The 15,744-nt window shown below is 48.9% G+C and overlaps 1 pseudogene; it reads right to left on the reverse strand.

The window, feature by feature from the left end:
- Nucleotides 1-6,473: 6,473 nt before the first annotated feature.
- Nucleotides 6,474-14,989, reverse strand: LOC149128282 (pepsin-3-like; annotated as a pseudogene).
- Nucleotides 14,990-15,744: the final 755 nt, after the last annotated feature.

Here is a 15,744-nt window from a genome sequence, read left to right on the forward strand (position 1 = left end):
ACAACCCTGTTCAAACCATAGCACCAGCAACCATGTCCAGAGGAAACACAGAACATTTCAAGTGGCCCCAAAGCTCCCTCAGGCTCTTGCCAGTCGCCAACTGCCCCCTGGACCAAGGATATCACTGTTCTAACTTCACACAGCATGCATTCACTTTGCCTGGTTCTTTACTTTAGATAAATGGGACTGTACCACACATGCACTTATGCCTTGCTTGTCTTTTCAAAATCTTGTTTGTGAGATTCATCTGTGATCTGCGGTGTGTGCGGTTGCAAGTTTTTTTTCCCCATGTAGTATGTTATCCCCTTGTGTTAATATGACGTTGGCACTCTGATGGGCACCCAGAAGCTCCCTGATCTGTGCCTCCATGAGGAGCTGCTGTGAGCATGGACTTCGTGAGGACTTTGCATTTTCTGTGTCCTGCAGCTGCGTGCAGTGGCCTGTTCACCCATTGCCTGCCCCATCACCTTTCCTTACCCTTTTCATCCTGACATGCAGTGCTACCCAGTGTGCCTGAGTGAGTGAGACCAGCTGCGTTCATCCAAGTCTCCCCAGTAGGCCTTGGCTCTCATGGGCCTGTGTCTTGTGCCTCTGCAGATGGCAGCTGCAAGGGCAGGAAGGTGGTGAACAGCCAGGGGCTCACCTGGATCATGTGGGTATAGTTCAATGGCTGTGTCAGGAGCAGTTCCTTGAGCCCACAGTGCAGTCCCAGATGGGCTCCTAGGAAGCTATTGGGTTGATGCTTCTTTCCCATTGCCCACTTAGGCTTTTAACTTTCCAACTTACTGGCTGCATAAAATGCCTTCAATGTGACTGATTTTACACTTTGTAAACTGTTAGGAAAATGGTGAATTTTTTTCATTGATTCATGACTGGCATTTCCTCTTAGCAAATTTATCCCTTATATTCCTTTGACTTCTGCAGGCTCTGTTCTGTCTGTGGTTAGCTCTGTGGGTGATGGACACCTGCTAGAGTGATTGGGGCTGAGGTCCCCCCCCCCCGCCCCCGCCGAGCCCAGAAGTCCATTAGGTTAAGAAGGTTGAGTACTTTATAGATTTTACTTTTTACTTCATTTTAACTGTGCAAACTCCTCTGCAAGTGGTCACAGCCATTGCCCCAGAGTTCTTGAGGTGATCTGGTAGCCAATGTGCTGGGTGTCCCGAGATTTCTCCTGTGCTGCCCACTCACTAGGTCACAGCAGTGTCTGGTCACACCTGCTGCTGCTCTCTCCATTTTGCAGGTAGGCTAATAGAGGCTCTGATAAGTTCAGTTTCTGGTGGGCAGTGTTGGACTGACGACTGGGTCTCTGGGTCTCTCTCTCTCTTATTTCTGATCCTGTACTCTTTTGTGCTCTGCTCTCCTGCCTCTATGCGGGGAAACTGAGGCTCACAGAGGGGACTGACAGAGCCCAGCTCCTCCTGGCACGCACTGCTTAGACTGTGTTCGCTGCATGCCTCCTCCTAACAAGAGCTCCCATAAGGAAAATAAACTTTTTATTGACATAGAATCTGAACTTTTTACTTCTGATTAATTAAAAAAGTTATATATAAAGAGGAACAGCTTTGCTGAGATAGAATTCCTATGCTACAACACTTACACATTGGAGTATAGATTCTGTCTGGTTTAGTCTATTTACAGAATTTGCAGCCCACCTTTATGTGGAATCATTCTGGCTTTTGAATCACCCAACAGCATCTGTCTCTGGCTCACCCCTTCAGTGTTTTCTCTTTTCATCCTGCCTCTCTTTCTGATGGCTTCTTACATGGTCTCTTCTTTTCTTTATCTGAACTTTGTGCACTGTGTCCTGAAGATGCCCAAGGCTCCTGACGGAGACTATAATGCATTTCTTACTAGACTGTGTTTTTTAGAGCAGTGCTAGATTCATAGCAAAGTCAAGTGGTGATTAAGACTTCTTAGAGTGTCAGAGGAGCGATGTGCTCTGCTCAAGGTCACACTGTGGATCTCTGGCAGAGCCACTTTGCTAAGCTGTATGCTTCCTTTTGTGGTTCCTTTTGGGTCTTCTCTCCCTGAAGGCTGGGGCAGGTCTCTTCCAGGGTACTGTGGCCTCTCAGATTAACAGCACTTGGTGTTCGCTCCCAGCAACTTGTCCAGAGCCACATCGGCCACCAGGGGGCACTACTGGCATGTTTTCCTCAATTTCTAGTTTTTGTTGGCTGTGGAGGAATGGCAGGGGCCTGATCCTCAAGGTGATGTGGAGCTGGGTAAAGCTGCTAGGAGCCCCTGGGAAGAAGCCATGGGTCCCGTCAGCCACCTCCAGCCCCTGCAGGGGCTCCTTGGCCGCCTCTGTCATTCCAGAGGGCCGCTTCTCAGCCTCTGGGACCCATACCTCTTCCAGGTGTCCTTGTGTGCTTGTCATGCTCCTGCCTGAAACCTCAGCTCTTTCCAGGCCGCGCTCCAGCCCTTCTGAGACCCCCGTGCTTCCCTGACCCTTTCCCTCTGCCTCCAGACTCCCAGCAGGCTCTGCTGCCACGCCTGCCCCAGCTCCCAGCAGCCTCTGTGGCTGCAGGCAGCTCTAGCTTCAAGCATCCCAAGAGGAAAACCTAAGGGGGCAGAAGCCACCTTGTGAACAGGGCCTGTGCATGAGAGTCTCTGGACAGAGAATGCTGTGTCAGCAGCCCAGGGAGGGAGCAGGCCATCTCCTGGGCAGCTCTGGGGGGCAATGCCAGGGACTCACTCCTGTGGGTTCTTGGCAGGGATGGACACCCCAAAGCTGGACAGAAGCCAATCTCTGGAGGCATTTTTACCATGCTATGGAATTAAGCATATATGGGCTCCTGGATCCTCCCTGGAATCCACAGCTGCCTGTGTCCTGCGCAAGGGCAGCTTGGGGAGGAGGCGCAGTGGGGCCTGGAGCTCCCGTGGGACTGCGTGACCTGTCGTCTCCTGAGGTTTCCTGATTAGAGGTGGTCTCAGTTTCCCCAGGCCCCCTGCTCACTCCCTTCTCACCTGTGGGGAGGGGGAATCCTCACTCCAAACCACAGGTAGAGAAGGAGCTCCCCAGTTAACCCCTTGCTGGTGAGAAAAGTCTGCAGCTGGTCTGGGCAGGTTCCGGAACCCCTGCTGGCCTCTGACTTTGGGAGACCTCTGCAGTGAGGTGGGAGGATGCTGGGAGGACTTCGCAGGTTGGGGGCCCCGGGAAAGAGCCTCTGTGATTAATCCCTGGGTGGGCAGGCAGTATTTTAGGCCTGTGTTCAGCATGAACACCTGTGGGCAAGAAGGAAGCAAAGGGCAAGGGAGAGTCAGGTTGGCAGGCCCAAAGCCGTAGGCAAACCTCTCTGGCACTTAGAAGTGGGGGTGAGCTGGTGCAGGGACATAGGGCTTGTGTGCCCATCCTGAGAAGGACAGTTGTCTCTCTGTATCCTAGATGTCCTCATCTTCACATGCAGCCAACCATGGTTCAAAACTACTTGAAAGAAAAAATGCACACCTATACTGAATGTGTACAGATATATTTTCCTTGTCATTTTCCCTAATCACTATGCTCTAACAACTGTTGGCACAGCCTTTACACTGTAATAGGGTCCTTCAAATTTTGGTCACAATAGAATTAAAAGATTGTGTGTGTGTGTGTGTGTGTGTAAAAATTGAAATTCATGATCAGTTTTTTTTTAAATTGTTTAAAAGGCAGAGAGACACACAGAGAGAGTGAGATTCAGGGAGGCAGGGAGGGAGGGAGGGAAGGAGAGAGAGAAGACAGGAAGAGAAAGACACAGAGAAAGTAAGAGAAAAATATCTGTCATTTGCTGGCTCACTCATTAAATACTCACAATGGTTGGGGGGCTGGCACTGTGGCACAGTGGGTTAAGGCGCCGGCATCCCATATGGGTGCCGGTTCTAGTCCCGGCTGTTTCACTTCTGATCCAGCTCTCTGCTATGGCCTGGGAAGGCAATACAAGATGGCCCAAGTCCTTGGGCCCCTGCACGCATGTGGGAGACCAGGAAGAAGCTCCTGGCTCTTGGCTTCGGATCGGCGCAGCTCTGGACATTGAGGCCAATTGGGGAGTGAACCAGCGGATCAAAGACCTCTTTCTCGCTCTTTCTCTCTCTGCCTCTCCTTCTCTCTCTGTGTAACTCTTTCAAATAAATAAATAAAAAAATACAATGGTTGGGCCAGGCTGAGGCCAGGACCCAAAAATTTAATCTATCACTTATGTTATGGCAGGGACTCAGATACTTGAGCTATCATTTACTGCAACCCAGGCATCAACAGACAGCTGAAATTAAGAGCTGTGATGTACTCTGGTATGAGGTTGGATGTTCTAGTGTCTTAGACGCTGTGCCAAATGCACTCGTTTTTTCATAATACACATTTTCCTCAAACTTTTTGAAGACCTCTTGCATGTATAAATGTCAAACTTTCAAAAAAATTCATAATTTAAAAAAGATTTTTTTATTTGTTGAAAGGAGAGAGAGAGAGAGAGATCTTCCAATGCTGCTTCACTCCCCAAATGACCACAACAACCAGGTCTGGGTCAGGTTGAAGCCAGGAAACAGAACTCCATCTTGGTCTCCCGCCTGCATGAGTGGCAGTGGCCTAAGCATCTCGGCCATCTTCTGCTGCCTTCCCTGGGTGCCTTAGTGGGGTGCTGGACTGGAAGTGGAGCAGCTGGGATTCAAGCTGGCTCAGTTCTGGTAGGGACTTTCTTCTTGGTAGGGTCCTGAGGGGGTGCATGGCATCACATGGCAAAGACAGGGCACACGCAGTCTGAGTCTGTCTGGTGTCTGTCCTTCTTCTTGCAAATCCCCAGGAATTAATCATGAACACCCCCCTCAGTGACCTTATCCAAACGCAATCACTGCCTGTAGGGTCACTTCTGAACACCGCAGAGTCTGTGTGCACTTTCTTCATACCTTGTGCGTGTGACTTTGGAGATGAATCTGCTGTGTGAGTGGGCAGTAGGAGGAGGAAACAAAAGCCCCAGGGCCGTCTCCTGGGCTGCTGGCTCTTCAGGAGTGCAGCTGGCTACATGCAGGATCCCACCTGCTTCCTTTCTGTCTGCTCCTGCCTCTCCTGGAGGTGGTGCAGGAGCCATCTGCAGAGGATATTTTGTTGGGCAAGGGCCTCCAAGGGGCATGAAAGACACACCTTACCCATGGGATGCCCCCTCTTGTGCAGGGGTCCCTACCCTGGGCAGGCTGCCATCAGACTGTGGAGGTGGGAAAAAGCTTAAACTGTGTGCAGAGTGGTGAGATCACCAGTGTGGCAGGGGCTTTGGAGCAAGAGGGGCAGTGTGGTGAGGAAGGTACAGAGGAACCAAGAAGTCCAAGCCAAAATGCGTTGTTTTATTTCAAATGCAATACACATGCACTCACTGAAGTGTTACGGAAGGTAGGAGGGGATCAAATTTATGTTTCTAAACTATCATGCAGCTGTGGCAAATGGGTAGAGAGGGTGAGACTGACCCTGGGGAGGTTGGGCGCTGGGAAGTGGAATTCCACCTTACCCTTCCGAGAGGCCAGCACCAGCCCTCAGGCCAGTGTCTCCAGAAGACAGCCTGGACGAACAGTGGTGGCAGAGGCAGGAGCTGGAGAAACTTTTCCACTGTGCTGGCTGAGGAGCGCAGGACTTGTAAACCAGTTTCTTGCACAGGAGGAAGAACTGACATGAAGTAAAGGAAAGTTAGCACAAGACATCACGGCAGAGCTCCCCAGGGTCTGAACCTTGAAGAGAGGCCTAGAATGTACCGTGTTCCATACTTATTTTTTGTAAAGATTTATTTGAAACACCTAGTTTGGTGTTCCAGGCAGATGAGGGAAGTTCAAGTCCATAAGGAATTTTGATGTGGGCCTGTCGCTCCCCCTCTTCGTGGAGGAACGACACCAAGCCCTGCCTAGGCTTCATATCCGAGTCACGGCACCATTATGTCGCTCCCCCTCTTCATGGAGGAACGACACTAAACGCTGCCTAGGCTTCATATCCGAGTCACGGCACCATTATGTCGCTCCCCCTCTTCATGGAGGAACGACACAGGACCCTGCGCTGTTCTTTCGTCTGCTCGGCCCTCCCCGGGTTTGCTGCTGGTTCTTCCCGGGTTGGCTACCATCCCTTCCACCTCCGTGGAAGGGCGGTTCCCCCTGGCCACATTCCCCACTTCCGCAGGGGAGCGGCACACCGCCGGCCGGCTCTCTGGGGGCTGCACAGGTGTTCCCCTTAGATGTTCCCCTTAGATGTTCCTCGTGCATGCCGTCTCTCTCCTCCTTTATAGTCCTCCTCCGCCAATCCTAACTCGGCTGCCCACACGCCGAGTACGCTGCTCTCCTCCAATCAGTAGCAAGTCCTACAGTTTATTGGTTGAACTGGAGGCAGCTGTGCGGAAGCTGTTTTCTTCTCTCCCAGCGCCATATTGTGGGAGAGCAGATGCATAGAATAAGTCTTAATTCCAGTAACTCAGTCTAGTCCGGGTTGCTCCCCACATGGGCCCAGGTTGGGATGGCACACGACCTTGGCACTCTCACCTGTCCACGGTGATCTGCCAGTAGCCCTCATAGGAAACAGGCACCCAAGTTCAGACTTCCAGTGTAGTAAGAAGAATCAATGCCTCCAAACATCACCATGGCGCTGCTCTGCTCATTGCTGTGGGATGTAAGGAATTCATTCATTCTTGTATTCATTCTTATCCCATATCTGCTACATACAGCCCAAGAGCTACACTTGATGGGGAACTTATTAGTGCCAGGAGCTGTGCTGAACATATGACCAATGTGAGTTCTTTTCATCTTATACCATGCCCACACAGTGGTCAGTGTTATTTTTTTCACTAGACAAAGGCACTGAAGCCGAGAAGTAAGTCCTTTTGCTCAAGTCACTCAGCGGGCAAGTGGCAGTCAGGAATGGACTCTAAAACTTTGGGTTCCCAACTGAGTGATTTGCCCCCTGATACTCACTATAGATGCACGGGGACCACAAGAGAAGTGTTGGATCTTCATGATTTGATGGCGTACTTTGCTGGTCAGCAGGGTAGGTAGTTGCCAATGTTTGGAGACATTTCTGATTGATTTGGTAAGGGGCAGGGCTGCTACTGAGGTCAAGAATTAATGGTCAGGCATCAGCTTAGTGCATGGGATGGTCCTGAAGTCACCAAACTACCCCACCGAAAATGTCCGTGGTACTTAACTGGAGTAACCTTTGTCTATCTTGGGAGATACCATGGCCCACAAGAGATACTTGAGTACTTGCCAAGAGATGATGCTTAAAGGTCCCCTAATATCGAAAGGTCAAGAAACACAAAGAATGTTAAAAGAGCCTTTTGTTGGGACATTTGTGATCGCAGAATCCATTTTCTAAATCTCTGCTGCTTCAGGTTAGATAGTAATGCAAATATAGATGGTGACAAGAAAGTAGTCACCAACGAACTAGCCAAGTATGAAATACAACCCACCCACTTTTGCTGTAAAGACCTGAGCAACGCAACATGTACCAGATTTGTCTAACAACTGAAGGAAAACATGACTGATGACCAAGTGTGTCATGAGGAGGAAGTGAGAAACAAGGGAAAGTTGGTGACAGCCCTGGCTACTCTTGAGTTAAAGTTTGGTCAACCAAAAACCATCTTGGTTTATTCTTCTTCATTCTTAGAAATAACTCACATCTCACCAAGAAAGACCTTACATTTTGTCAAATAAAATGAAACTTGGGGCCGGTGCTGTGGCATTAGCAGGTAAAGCTGCCACCTGCAGTGCCAACATCCCATTTGGGCACTGATTTGAGTCCCAGCTGCTCCAATCCTGATCCAGCTCTCTGAAATGGCCTGGGAAAGCAGTAGAAGATGGCCTAAGTCTTTGGGCCCCTGCATTCACGTGGGAGACCCGGAAGAAGCTCATGACTCCTGGCTTCAAATTGTCCCAGCTCCAGCCATTGGAGCCATTTGGGGAGTGAGCCAGTGGATGGAGGCCCCCCTCTGCCTCTGCCTTTCTGTGACTCTGCTTTTCAAATAAATAAGTAAGTAAATAAGTAAATAAATAAATAAATAAATCATTAAAAAAGAAACTAAAGTGCTTTCATTACTTTGAGACTTCATTGTTCAAGATATATGAGTGTACTTAAAAAAATTCCTAGAAAAATGAAAAGGATTTAAATTATTGTAAAATATTTTGGAACATGGTGTCCAATGAGTATGAATATGTTCACAGAATATGAATATGTTCACAGAAAATTTTTGTTTTAAAAAAACTCTGTGATAGGGTGGGAGGGAGGTTATGGGGGGGAAAAGCCGCTATAATCCAAAAGTTGAACTTTGTAAATTTATATTTATTAAATAAAAGTTAAAAAAACTCTATGATTTTAAAGATTTTTACACCAAAGTCAACATCTTTTTCTTTAAAATTTAAAATAAGAGATCTAGAGAGAGACAGGGATCTTCCATCCACTGGTTCACTCCCTAAATATCCTTAGTAGCCTTGGCAGGCCCAGGTTGTAACCAGGATCCCAGAACCCAATCTGTGTCTTCCACAGGGGTAACGGTATCTAAGTACTTCAGTCTACATGTGCTGGCTCCTGTGGTGGGCAATATAAGGAAGCTGAATCCGAAGCAGAGGAGCCAGGATTCAAACAGGCACTTGGTATGGGTTATGGGCACCCACACAGTGACTTATCCACTGCATCAAGCATCCAGTGCCTAAATATAACTTTTAATTTCATTTTCCATGAATGTTTGAAGTCTCCTCTGACATTTCAATGATGTGTTCTCATGTTTTATTGTGAAACCTGTCCCTGTTTTAATGGGGCATACTCTTAATTGATGGCCAGGGATGAGGGAATTGGTTCTGGAGACCAAATGGCTAATGACATTGGGTGTTGAGCAAGTCAAGGGATGGAGACTTCTGCTGGTAAGTAGCAACGAATGCTGGCAGTTTGTTAGAGAGTTGGCAGCATTCCTGCCCAAAGATACCCTTCTCCAGAGTTTGGTGTTGACATTGAAAAATCTCATTCTTCTAAGATCCTCCCCAGCCCACCCTGCCCTGGATAAATTCCTTGCTGGGCCTGGTGAAAATGGTCTCTGTGGGAGAGGCCCCGGGTTAGCCAACCTACGAGCTCAGGTAGACGGAGAAGAGGTCCTGGGACACCAGGCCCTCGTTCCACATGTTGTCAAAGATGGGCGTGGCATCAGAGGAGGAAATGCTGGGGTAGGCCAGACCCAAGATGCCATCGAAGGGAGCATAGTACAGGAAGGAACTGTGCTGTGTCTCACTCAGGCAAAAGATCTGGTTGACATTTGTGATGCTTCTAACCTGTGTTGGGGCAAGGGGCAGAAATGATGTCCACCATGAGTGCTTTTCATGGAGCAATGCTGGGATCCAGCCTTGGACCCAGAGTAATGGTTCCTCATTATTTCATTATGAGGACTCAGCTTCCATGACATGAAGCTAAAATACAGGGAGAGGGATTTCTCCCTTGGAATTCTTGTGGCTTCTCCCTGGACAGATCCTTGGCAGCTGATGTCCAGATGGCCACAGTACGTGACTTGCTGTGAGATGCAGGTACAGAACAGATGGTCACTGTGCATTTGTATTTCAGATGGGCAGGTGCAAAGCAGACTCTAGCAATTTAGAGCCCTTTACTCCTGCCATGCCCTGGGATTTCTGGAGCCCATGTGAGTAGAGGGAGGAGCAGGAAGAGGGGGAGATGCTAAAAGAAAATTGAGCACCTGTGTCCCCTCTGACTGCTTCCTCTATGGCATTCAGCACTGAGGTTGGCTGAGAGCTCCCAGCCCTACTACCCTATGCACATATGGCTCAGGTCTCAGAGGGTTCTGTGACAGCTCTACCACACCACTCCCTGCACTGCCCAGTTAGGTTGCTTGTGTGATTTCTGAGACCCATATTGTTAGAATGAGTTGCCTGTGGGGCTTTCCCTATGGTCCCAAAAGTCCCTGAAAGGTGGTCTCAGGGCCAGGCAGTATGAAGGGGCAGAGCTCCCAGGTGCTCACTTTCACAGTGTCATATCCTAGGATGCCTGTCATGCTGCTGGTGCCATAGGTGATGGAGAGTGTTTCACTGATGGCCTGGAAGGTTGAGGAGTCGTCAGGGTTGAACCAGTTATGGATGCCTGAAAGGCAAGGAGTGACATCGTTAACCTCCAAAGGGCTGGCAATGGTCATGGGCTGGGAATGTCTTCATGGGACGGGGCCTTAAGTGGGACTATGGAGGAGAAAGATGGCATTTGTTCCATGATGACATTTGGGGCTTTACGGACACAAGTTCTACCCCTTTCTTGTTGGGCAGTGGGCGCCTTCTCACTGGTAGATGGCCCAGCCTTTCCCATGGTGTCTGATGCCCTCTCAAAACAGTGAGCACAGTGTTATGGCTCCCCATAGTGCTAAGCATTGTCACCACCTCCTGTACAGCCAAGTGTTAGGGCATGGATGATTCCAGACACCTCATCTTAAATAAAACTCAGATCACAATGTTGAAAGAGGATGGAGTTTGAAATATTGTGACTAGCAATGACAAAATCTCCTTTATTACCAAAGCAATGACTGTGTGTGTGTGTGTGTGTGTGTGTTATGAGCTCCTCACACATCTCCATTGTTTGCTAACTCAGCTTTAAATCCACTGTGTCACATGGGACTCAGTGTGTCTGACCATCCTGGAGCCCTTCATCCCTGCCTTGGTTTTCACCAATAGAGTCTTTCCCTTCTGTGATTTCATCTAGCCACTTTCAAGTCATCCCTGTATCCCATAGGGCACCTCTGCCCAGTTTCCTGGGAAAGGCCTGGTGCTTGAATCCCTGAGTGACTCCTGCAGGCATGAACTGGAAGCTGTAAGAAGTCACTGAGTGGTCAGGGTTCTCAGCATCAGCTGTTGCTGGGCAGCAAGGGGTAAATTGGGCTGGGCATGGCAGGTGCTCAGTGCAGGCAGCACTGGAGCAGAAGGTCGAGGGCACCCACAGGTTGGAGGAGCCAGTATCAAAGATGACGTTGAAGTCCTGAGCGGGGGTTCTGATGCCGATGGTGCCAAAGTACTCGGTCTGCAGGGGTCAGGACAGCACAGTTCAAAGACCTGCAACTCCCCATCTGGGCCTCCCTCGGACCACCTCCTCAGTCTACCTCTCCATCTTCTCCTTTCCTTTTCTCACCTTCCAATCCGGTGCACCATCCTTCAGTGCCCAACCTTGGTCTCCACTCCTTCTTCAAGTCTTTAATTGCACCCTCATTACTTGGGACTGTTACCTCTTAGCACATTTGCCCCCAGTATTAATCTGCTGTCCTTTCTCAGCTGGTGCTCTGCCTGTGTTAGTCTCACTCTCCTGGAGAGTACACCTGCTCAGAGGATGAGCTGTAACCTGTGGCACACAGCCAGTTAAGCCTCAAAAACATGTTCATTAACTTGCTGATAGGGAGACACACAGGTCACTTAAACATGGGAAGACATGTAAATCTCTTATCCTTAAAACTTGGTGTGATCAGCAGTTTTGAAGAAAAGCTACTGTCACTATTTGTATTCTCAGTGGCAGCACTTTCCCTTTGACATTTCTGCTCCAGTTACCCAAATCTTTGTGCTATTCCTGGACAATGACAAGATCTACCCACCCCTGGGCCTTTGAACTGGCTATTCCTTGTTTCAGAAACAATGTTTTTTTCTGAATCTTGTTTGGCTGATTCTTTCTTCAACATTCAGAGCTCTTGTCCAATGTCACGTCTGCCAAGAAAACTTTCTTGACCAGTTTATCCCAACTTGTCCTTTCCCCTATATTTCTCTTGCTTTTTGGTCAATTACATAATTAGTATGCTTGAGGCTCCTCTTCTGACTTGACTTCGTCCTACATGCTGGATTGTTTGTTTTCCTATCCTATCCTGAATATAAGCTCCAGGACCTTGGCTTGTTGACTATTGTGTCTTTAGCATGTGGCAAGCCTCTGGTACTGAGTAAGTGCTTCTTAAATATGTGTACATTGAATAAATGGGCTGACATTACTGAGTTCTGCAGAGGACTCACCAGGATTATGCAAAACACGCCCAGAAGCGCTATCGTGTTAATGACTTGGAGCTGCTCATAATGGTGGCTATGGGTGCGGAGGTTCTGTAGACCAGGATGCTGAAGCTCAGAGAAAGTTTATGACTTGCTTAATATCACCAGGCTTAGAGGCATTAGCGTCCCCATTTACATCAGATCTGGAGGAATTTGGTGGCAAAGTCCTTGACCACAGGCACGGCTGCTTTGTGTCCTTTGCTGTGTGCAATTCACATGAGGACACATGGTATCTGCTGGAGTCCAGGAGGGTGTGCCATTGAGTCAGAAACAGAAGAGTCAGAGAAGTCTTGAAAGTTAAACCTGTTTGTACCACCCCACTGATCCAGGTCAGTCTGCGGCAGTTACGGTCCAGGCTGTGTAAGTTCCTGTCCTCTCTGTTCTGCCCCTTCCATGGCCCCCTCAGCCTCAGTTGGCATCACCCTCATCCACTCTCCACTTTTCTGATGCACCTTTTTCTTACTTCCTCAAATGCATTTGGCTTCCTGTGGGAAAAGGCCCAGCACAAGACACATCCTGCTGTCTGAATTCCCTCCCTCCACTTGGAAACTCCTGTTCTTCCTTCACTGCCCCCAGGAGTCCTCCCTGTCCTCCAGGAACCACTCTCATCAAGTGACACCTTCACTTGGTGGTCCTCATCCTAGTCTTGCTTCTCCCTGGGTGGTGAGACTCAGTCAGGTCATCTTTCTCCCCCTATGGAACTATGACTTTGCTCAGTGCTGCCCCCTGGTCCAGGCACAAGACCTGACACATAATAGGGCCCTCAGGCTAAATAAACATTGAAGAGTGAATGAATGAATGATGAACCTATGAGAGCAACAGTTGTGACTGTGAGTTTTCTTGACTACCCTGGACTACCACTGAGCGGCCTCCGCCTGTCATCCATTCCTCAGGACACCCTCTCTGCTGCTGATTCAGTCGTTGGAGCTATACCATAAAGCTTCCCATGCACTCACATCCAAGTAGTTCTCCAGGCTCTCAGTGGACACCGAGGTGAAGGTCTCTTTGGGGAAGTACTTGGTGGCCTGGTTTAGGGTGCGAATCTTCAGGTTGTCCTCAGCAAGCCCTTCTCAATCAGGTTCTTCCTCGAGGACTTCTTTCTGACCAGGGGGACCCTGGGGCAGAGCATTGGCACATGCATGGTTAGGGCAAGAGAGGTAACTCGGCAAAGATTCTGCTCAAGGAATTCTACAGAAGCCTGAGAAAGTTGAAGAAAGTGGTTCAGTGGGGTGAAGCCTAGAAGGGGCGAAACTCCCTTCTACTACCAGTAGTGCACAGAGGGAAGGAAATTCTTGTCCAGTGATGGGGCTGAAACCAAACCCGTTTCATTCACGTCCTGGATTGTAAATTACGCCTCAGTGTGGCCTCTTCAGAAGGGTGGAAAGATAGAAAAGGGAGGAAGACTCCAGATAGTGGAAGATTGGGAGGAAGAGGAGGAAAGTAGGAAAGGACAGATGGGGCATGGGAGTAGCTGAGGGTGGGGAATTCCTCCTTGGAGCCATTCTTCCAGCTGCCTGACCCCAGACTCACTTGTGGACACTGTGCTCAGAGAACACCAGCAGGTCAATCAGCAGCAGCCACTTCCATGGTTCTTTCTGACTCCCAAGTCAGTGGGGAAGGCAGGATGAGTAGAAAATGTACAGCAGCAGGAGAGCTGCTACGTGTACATGGCCCACGTCTCGACTGTAATAGACCTTATCAGTCTGTAAATGCCACCTGCTATCACACTACCACATAGAACATTTTCTGATTAGATTTCCTGCCTGGGGTCACGTTCTGAGAAATTGCTTATTGAGTAGCTTTCTACTAACACAGCACCCCATGGTTGGAGTGCACCTGCTATTTCTTAAGAAATGAGAATGGCCCATGTTATAACTTCCAAGCTCACTATTTTGAAAGGGTTGTTTAGTGGTGCCCTAAGTATAACATTGAAGTGTTGTTGTATGAACTCATTGTGTCCCAATGGGACAGATCACTAGGGTCTTGAGAGCAGCTGCCCAACATAGATGTGGATGATGTTGCTGTATGTGCAACCCCACATGCAGTGGGGTGACATGGATACTGAGTGGTTTGGGAACAGCACTCACTTCCCTGTGTAGATGGATTCATGTGGGTTTGTTATTATGGGAAATATGTATATGTTGATAGACTTGGTTTCTGTTCCTGGTATTTGGCTCACTTCCTCTATAAGGCACAGGAACTAGAATTCTCTTCTCCGAGGTGTGGCATTGTAGCTCTAATCTTCCAGACTTTAGCCAGATATGAAATTCTCTGCTATATGATTGCCCCATAGTAGGTGCTTAGACCCACCTCATGCATGAGGGATCCTGTGGCCCCAGTGGGAGGAAGGGAGTCTAGAGAATCCCTGCTGAGACCCACACCAGTCTATCAGCAATCATGCCTGCCCATGAAGTCACCAATACATCCCAAATACAGGGTTCTTGACAGTGGATGTATAGAATCAGGTAAGTGCAAACAGGAAGTCATCCCGTGCTGGGAGGGGGTTCCCCAATCCACAGGACACAGCCCATGGCCATGGGCCCTTCTAGCCTTCATGCTCTGTGTCTCCTCATCTGGCTGCCTATTTGCATCCTTTAAATTATGCAGCTTAGTGTCTTTCCCTGTGTCCCATGAACCACTGAGCAAATTAACTGAACCTGAAGACAGGGCTTTCAGAACCTAAATTTGTAGCCAATAACTCCTGTGCCTGGCTCTGAAGTGAGGCAGGACTGGGAACTGGGCCTTACTTGTAAGATTCTGTGCTCTCCCCTGGAAGATGGGCAGAACTGAATTCAGTTGAATGGGAGATCACTCAGCTGGTGTTGGCTGCACAGCATTGGTTATTGGGGTGTGGAGAGCATCCTTGCACATCTGGTGTCAGTTGTGAGCCATGTTGGGGGGATGTGTAGGAGACCTACTTGAGGGTCTCTGAGACCTTATGAGGTTCTCCGTGGGCATTGTCTACAAACAGTTGAGAACGGCCCTGACTGATGAAGCTCATGGGGTTAGGGAAGGGAAGGAGTGAGAAGGCAGGGGTGAGGAGAAAGTTGTGATTTCTGGGTGGCAGAGTGTCATTTCTGGTGTGGGCAGCAGTTCTGCCTCAGCCAGTTACTGGAGTTCCATATGCTGTTGGAATTTTGGGGTGGATCCAACTCCTGGGGAGCTGGCTCACTGGATGTAGAGGGAAATGCAACCTTACAAGGCAAAAAAATGGCTCTTTTTCTCAATAGTGGCTGAAATAAAATAAAAAGAGCTCTTGCCTCCACACATCACCCACATTCCTGAGACACTGTGCCTTAGCGACTGTACTAATATCCTTGGAAGAGCACCCCCTAGAGAAACAAGCTGGAACCCGATGATCTCGGCAAGTTCCCGTGATCCTGAGTCAGCAATGCATAAGACAGAGAAACCCCAACCTGTGTGCTTTGTGGGTGTCAAGGCCAGCAAGCTCCTGATGAAACTGATGTGAAGAAGCTGCTTTGATGTGGCAGGGTCAACTCCCTATTGATGTCTGATGGAGAAAATAGGGCCCAGGTCTCACCGACTCCTGATTGTGCTACTTTGACGTCACCATCTCAACTAATGTTATCTAAAACAAATCCTGATGGCTCATTGTAAATGCATGTTCTTTCCCCAAGGTCATGGTTTTAACAACACTGGAAGGCCAATAGGACTCAAGGGAACTCACATTAGACGACTCCAAACACGTTTGCTGCACCAATCCCAGTTGGGGGAGGTTTAAGAAGTCAGAGATGA

This window comes from Oryctolagus cuniculus, chromosome 1 (assembly GCF_051225735.1).
Source record: "Oryctolagus cuniculus isolate XC-2025 breed Fujian yellow rabbit chromosome 1, ASM5122573v1, whole genome shotgun sequence".
NCBI lineage: Eukaryota > Metazoa > Chordata > Mammalia > Lagomorpha > Leporidae > Oryctolagus > Oryctolagus cuniculus.